The following is a 7,349-nucleotide window of genomic DNA, read 5'->3' on the forward strand; positions in this document are numbered from 1 at the left end:
AAATGTACATCATTTGTCAATTTTCACAAATCTTTTAGCTAGTCTGTAGTCCAAAAAATGTGATCATTTTATAAATGGTAGGCCTATATTTGCACGATATGTTACAACCTTGCTCAAGATTGTAACAAACAATGAGGAAACACACACTGAGTAAAGGAATAACAAAACAAATTTATTCCATAAGTAAAGATAAAAATCACCACAATAATCAGATGAGGCATGAAGGTCAGTAAATTAGGTGTCAACTGCCAAAACCACAACAAAACAACCAAAAGTATGCATGGTGAGAGGAATCTCTTGCTGAATAGGGAAACAGGGGCTTTATGCCACAGCTGTGCTTTCACAGGTCAGCATCAGCACTGACGACCCTCCCAGCTCCGCCCACCAATCTCCTGCAGGAAGTCAGCACAGCAAAGCCCAGGAGACAGAGCAGGGAGGGGGCGTCACAGATATGATTGCATTTTGCAACCCTGCTCTCCTCGTCGCCCCAATATGACAGTATTGGGGAAAAAGAGATGACAAGATGACAGTATTATCTGGGGGGAAAAAGACTGTAGTAAATACTAATGTCCCCCAAAACATGACACCTTTAAACTATAGTACATACTACAGTATTTAATTTGCATACACCTTGCCCATTCCACTCCCCCATATCCCAATTTGTGCCACCCATAAGTGAGAAACCTAATGTACATGGCAAATATATATGATATATTGTGTTTTCTACAGGTTACAGGAAAGAGTAGAAGCTAGAACCTGTCTGTTCAGAGCCCTGTCTTATTGGATCTAACTACAGATTATAGACTATTTTAATGTTTTCTCAAGCAGAGCCTTCACTTCTATGTCAAAGATAATTCAGCAAAAACACTATAGTAAATACTACAGAAATGTCTGCAAAAGCACTACAGTAAATATTACAGTAGACTGTACTACACTGCCCTACAAAGGATAAATGCAGTAACTACACTTTTGGCCAAAATTGAGTTAAGATTGAAATCAGTCTTTGTATTATCTGTTTTATCTTGTGACAAAGTGTTCAATTCTGTTCCGTTTCAGAGAAAGTGGAGTGTGACTGGCGGGAGACTCTGGCAGCGCCCAGAATCCAAGGAAAAAACCAAGGCAGTTTTTTTTTTTTTAATTTTATTTTTATTTCACCTTTATTTAACCAGGTAGGCTAGTTGAGAACAAGTTCTCATTTGCAACTGCGACCTGGCCAAGATAAAGCATAGCAGTGTGAACAGACAACACAGAGTTACACATGGAGTAAACAATTAGCAAGTCAATAACACAGTAGAAAAAAATGGGCAGTCTATATACAATGTGTGCAAAAGGCATGAGGAGGTAGGCGAATAATACAATTTTGCAGATTAACACTGGAGTGATAAATGATCAGATGGGCATGTACAGGTAGAGATATTGGTGTGCAAAAGAGCAGAAAAGTAAATAAATAAAAACAGTATAAAAACAGTATGGGAATGAGGTAGGTGAAAAAGGGTGAGCTATTTACCTATAGACTATGTATAGCTGCAGCGATCGGTTAGCTGCTCGGATAGCTGATGTTTGAAGTTGGTGAGGGAGATAAAAGTCTCCAACTTCAGCGATTTTTGCAATTCGTTCCAGTCACAGGCAGCAGAGTACTGGAACGAAAGGCGGCCAAATGAGGTGTTGGCTTTAGGGATGATCAGTGAGATACACCTGCTGGAGCGCGTGCTACGGATGGGTGTTGCCATCGTGACCAGTGAACTGAGATAAGGCGGAGCTTTACCTAGCATGGACTTGTAAATGACCTGGAGCCAGTGGGTCTGGCGACGAATATGTAGTGAGGGCCAGCCGACTAGAGCATACAAGTCGCAGTGGTGGGTGGTATAAGGTGCTTTAGTGACAAAACGGATGGCACTGTGATAGACTGCATCCAGTTTGCTGAGTAGAGTGTTGGAAGCCATTTTGTAGATGACATCGCCGAAGTCGAGGATCGGTAGGATAGTCAGTTTTACTAGGGTAAGCTTGGCAGCGTGAGTGAAGGAGGCTTTGTTGCAGAATAGAAAGCCGACTCTGGATTTGATTTTTGATTGGAGATGTTTGATGTGAGTCTGGAAGGAGAGTTTGCAGTCTAGCCAGACACCTAGGTACTTATAGATGTCCACATATTCAAGGTTGGAACCATCCAGGGTGGTGATGCTAGTCGGGCATGCGGGTGCAGGCAGCGATCGGTTGAAAAGCATGCATTTGGTTTTACTCGCGTTTAAGAGCAGTTGGAGGCCACGGAAGGAGTGCTGTATGGCATTGAAGCTCGTTTGGAGGTTTGATAGCACAGTGTCCAATGACGGGCCGAAAGTATATAGAATGGTGTCGTCTGCGTAGAGGTGGATCAGGGAATCGCCCGCAGCAAGAGCAACATCATTGATATATACAGAGAAAAGAGTCGGCCCGAGAATTGAACCCTGTGGCACCCCATAGAGACTGCCAGAGGACCGGACAGCATGCCCTCTGATTTGACACACTGAACTCTGTCTGCAAAGTAATTGGTGAACCAGGCAAGGCAGTCATCCGAAAAACCGAGGCTGTTGAGTCTGCCGATAAGAATTTGGTGATTGACAGAGTCGAAAGCCTTGGCGAGGTCGATGAAGACGGCTGCACAGTACTGTCTTTTATCGATGGCGGTTATGATATCATTTAGTACCTTGAGTGTGGCTGAGGTGCACCCGTGACCGGCTCGGAAACCAGATTGCACAGCGGAGAAGGTACGGTGGGATTCGAGATGGTCAGTGACCTGTTTGTTGACTTGGCTTTCGAAGACCTTAGATAGGCAGGGCAGGATGGATATAGGTCTATAGCAGTTTGGGTCCAGGGTGTCTCCCCTTTGAAGAGGGGGATGACTGCGGCAGCTTTCCAATCCTTGGGGATCTCAGACGATATGAAAGAGAGGTTGAACAGGCTGGTAATAGGGGTTGCGACAATGGCGGCAGATAGTTTCAGAAATAGCGGGTCCAGATTGTCAAGCCCAGCTGATTTGTACGGGTCCAGGTTTTGCAGCTCTTTCAGAACATCTGCTATCTGGATTTGGGTAAAGGAGAACCTGGAGAGGCTTGGGTGAGGAACTACGGGGGGCGGAGCTGTTGGCCGAGGTTGGAGTAGCCAGGCGGAAGGCATGGCCAGCCGTTGAGAAGTGCTTATTGAAGTTTTCGATAATCATGGATTTATCGGTGGAGACAGTGTTTCCTAGCCTCAGTGCAGTGGGCAGCTGGGAGGAGGTGCTCTTGTTCTCCATGGACTTCACAGTGTCCCAGAACTTTTTGGAGTTGGAGCTACAGGATGCAAACTTCTGCCTGAAGAAGCTGGCCTTAGCTTTCCTGACTGACTGCGTGTATTGGTTCCTGACTTCCCTGAACAGTTGCATATCATGGGGGCTATTCGATGCTATTGCAGTCCGCCACAGGATGTTTTTGTGCTGGTCGAGGGCAGTCAGGTCTGGAGTGAACCAAGGGCTGTATCTGTTCTTGGTTCTGCATTTTTTGAACGGAGCATGCTTATCCAAAATGGTGAGGAAGTTACTTTTAAAGAATGACCAGGCATCCTCAACTGACGGGATGAGGTCAATGTCCTTCCAGGATACACGGGCCAGGTCGATTAGAAAGGCCTGCTCACAGAAGTGTTTTAGGGAGCGTTTGACAGTGATGAGGGGTGGTCGTTTGACTGCGGCTCCGTGGCGGATACAGGCGATGAGGCAGTGATCGCTGAGATCCTGGTTGAAGACAGCGGAGGTATATTTGGAGGGCCAGTTGGTCAGGATGACGTCTATGAGGGTGCCCTTGTTTACAGAGTTAGGGTTGTACCTGGTGGGTTCCTTGATGATTTGCGTGAGATTGAGGGCATCTAGCTTAGATTGTAGGACTGCCGGGGTGTTAAGCATATCCCAGTTTAGGTCACCTAACAGAACAAACTCTGAAGCTAGATGGGGGCGATCAATTCACAAATGGTGTCCAGGGCACAGCTGGGAGCTGACGGGGGTCGGTAGCAGGCGGCAACAGTGAGAGACTTGTTTCTGGAGAGAGTAATTTTCAGAATTAGTAGTTCAAACTGTTTGGGTATGGACCTGGAAAGTATGACATTACTTTGCAGGCTATCTCTGCAGTAGACTGCGACTCCGCCCCCTTTGGCAGTTCTATCTTGACGGAAGATGTTATAGTTGGTTACTGCACTATGGCTTTGTTCCACTGTGTTGTGACTGCAGTTACCTGCTCTGACCTACAAAGTCAAAGATCAGTAACTATGGAAACTGTAAAACTGAGAAAATGGCTTCAAAATTTATTTGCTGTCTACCTTTACAAAAAAATATTGCAGTTTTAAAATTGCAGTAAAAGTGCAGTAGCTGCAGTCTACTGTGGTATTTTAGATGCAGTGATTGCAGAGTAACTGCAGTGGATTGCAATTATACTGCACTCTAAATGCATTTACACTGCAAAATTACTGCAGTTATACTGCACTCTGCCCGTAATCCTTTTTCGTAAGGGTAGCTAAATATGTTTTAGGTAGATATGGTGCGTGTGTCCGACTCCAAGCCCCCACAACTGAATAGAGCAGAGCATAAATCATGAGCACACTGCTTACAAAACAGCTGAGAGCTCTCCATGCAGATTCAGCCCGTGTCACCCAACTTAATCCAGCAAAGTGGACTCTGTAATCAACACAAACTCCCACCAAAGCACACAATCATTAGAAATACTTGCTCAACAAACCACAACACAACAACAACTGAATGATCTCCGTTGGAGACTATCCTACCAACGGGACATTAAAAACTGTAATATCTTATGAACGACGACATGGTTAATATACAGTTGGCTGGGTTGGATATTATAAAATAAGGATTTGCTGGAGTCCAAGTCAAACTAAGATTCTTTATTTTGATGAGCTCAGGAGAATAGCAGAGTGTGTTTCACTCAGTGAAAGGCACATATATCTTTATAGTTTCTGTTCTTGGCCGGAATTCTCAGTTCCTGTTTTTATCTACACAAGGAAACAGGTGTGGCTGGTTTGCAACACAGGAAGATACTCCCAAGTACAGGAGATTATAATAGGACACTCTGGCAGTGCCCGGACACTCTGGCAGCGCCCGGACACTCTGGCAGCGCCTGGACAGGCGGGAGACTCTGGCAGCACCGGAGTGATGGGCGGCTCTGGCAGCTCCTGACTGATGGGCGGAGACCTACAGGAGGCCTGGTGCGTGGAGGAGGCACGGGATGGCCCGGGCTGTGGGGGAGCACTGGAGCTCTGGTGTGCAGCCTTGGCACCACTCTTCCAGGCTGGATGACCACTTTAGCCCGGCCCCTCCAGAGTGCAGGCACAGGTTTAACAGGGCTGTGGGTGAGCACTGGAGATCTGGTGCATACCACTCACACCTCTCCCGTAGGCTCCAGCGCCTCGGAGACACAGCACGCAGAGCCGGCGCAAGATACCCTGGGCCGAAACGGCAAACACGCTGAGCCAGCACAATACGCCCTGGCTGGATGCCCACTCTCGCGTGGCACTTGTGGGGGGCTGGCCTATAGCGCACTGGGCTATGAGCGCAGACTGGCGACACATAACACGGTGCCTGACCAGTACTGCGCTTCTTCTGGTAAATACAGGGAGTTGGCTCAGGTCTAATCGCCTGACTCCGCCAATCTCCCCGTGTGCCCGCCCCAAAAATTATTTGGGGGCTGCCTCTCGTGCCTGTTGTGCTGCCTTACCTCATATCGCTGCCGCTCAGCTTTCGCTGCCTCCAGTTCTTCTTTGGGGCAGCGATATTCCCCAGCCTGTGCCCAGGGTCCCTTGCCGCCCAATATCTCCTCCCAAGTCCAGGCGTCCTGAACCCTCGTCTCCCTGTTACCATGCTGCTTGGTCCGTTTGTGGTGGGTAGTTCTGTAACGATTCTTGTCTTCGGATGATGAGTATGAAAGGTCGGACCAATGCGCAGTGTGGTAAGTGTTCCTGTTACTTTTAACAACTACCCACAACCCATAGTGGGAAAACAGGCTGCCTATGTATGGTTCACAATCAGAGACAACGATTGACAGCTGCCTCTGATTGGGAACCATACCAGGCCAAACACCTAGACATATAACACATAGAACAAAACATAGAATGCCCACCCCAACTCACGCCCTGACCAAACTAAAATATAGACATAAAAAAGGAACTAAGGTCAGGACGTGACAATTAAAATGTTCCATTACAGTACCACTGTCCATATTTTCAAGCATAGTGATGGCTGCATCATGTTATGGGTATGCTTGTAATCGTTAATTACTGGGAGTTTTCAGGATAAAAAATAAACAAATTCATGCGAAGCACAGGCAAAATCCTAGAAAACCTGGTTCCGTCACACCTTGATCAGTTTCACCTGTCCTCATTATTGTCTCCACCCCCTCCAGGTGTCGCTTGTTTTCCCCAGTGTATTTATCCCTGTGTTTCCTGTCTCTCTGTGCCAGTTCGTCTTGTATGTTTCCAAGTCAACCAGCGGTTTTCCCGTTCTCCTGCTTTTTGCATTCTACTTTTTCTAGTCCTCCCGGTTTAGACCCTTGCCTGTTTCTGGACTTTGTACCCGCTGTTGTAGTTTTTGTTACATATAGAGACAGATATGACACTATTGAGCAAAGATAGGTATACATTAGACCACAAACAGAAAGCGGACAGGAAACCAAAGATTAAACAGACATAAGTGTAATGGCCGAAGCCATACGTGCTTTACTGTACATAAGGGCTTAGGGCAAAGAGGAGGAGGTGACCCTTAAATACATGATCTATTATGGAAGGAGCAGGACATCATTATAAAGATTAGATAGAGAGGGTAAAGGCCATAAGTGCATAGGGTAAGATAGATATACATTCATTTTAGGACATGAGAGGGTCCTGCCCCCATTGTAATCTAATCAAGAGTGGATAAAGGCGTTATTAGGCATGAACATGGAAGAAGCCTGGACTGAAAGATAATGGTGACCGATGACTTGAGGGAAGTAACTTCATTAACATATGGAATGGACTCATATACTGTGTGTGTATAAAGACAGAGCCAGTGCTCTGGGAAAGTGTGTGTTCTGCAGACCATCTAGGCTTCTGATATGTTTGTATTAGAGGCCTATATTGAATTCACAAGTTCTTGTAAGTGTTCAATTTTGTTACGATTCTCCACGACACCGCCTCCCTGACCATTCTGCCTGCCTTGACTATGAGCCTGTCTGCCACTCTGTACCTCCTGTACTCTGATCTTGTTTTGACCTTTTTGCTTGTTCACGATCATTCTCTTGCCGACCCCTTTGGATTAATAAACTTTGTAAGACTCCAACCATCTGCCTCCTGCGTCTGCATTT

Source organism: Oncorhynchus keta, chromosome 9 (genome assembly GCF_023373465.1).
Source record: "Oncorhynchus keta strain PuntledgeMale-10-30-2019 chromosome 9, Oket_V2, whole genome shotgun sequence".
In the NCBI taxonomy this organism is placed as follows: Eukaryota; Metazoa; Chordata; class Actinopteri; order Salmoniformes; family Salmonidae; genus Oncorhynchus; species Oncorhynchus keta.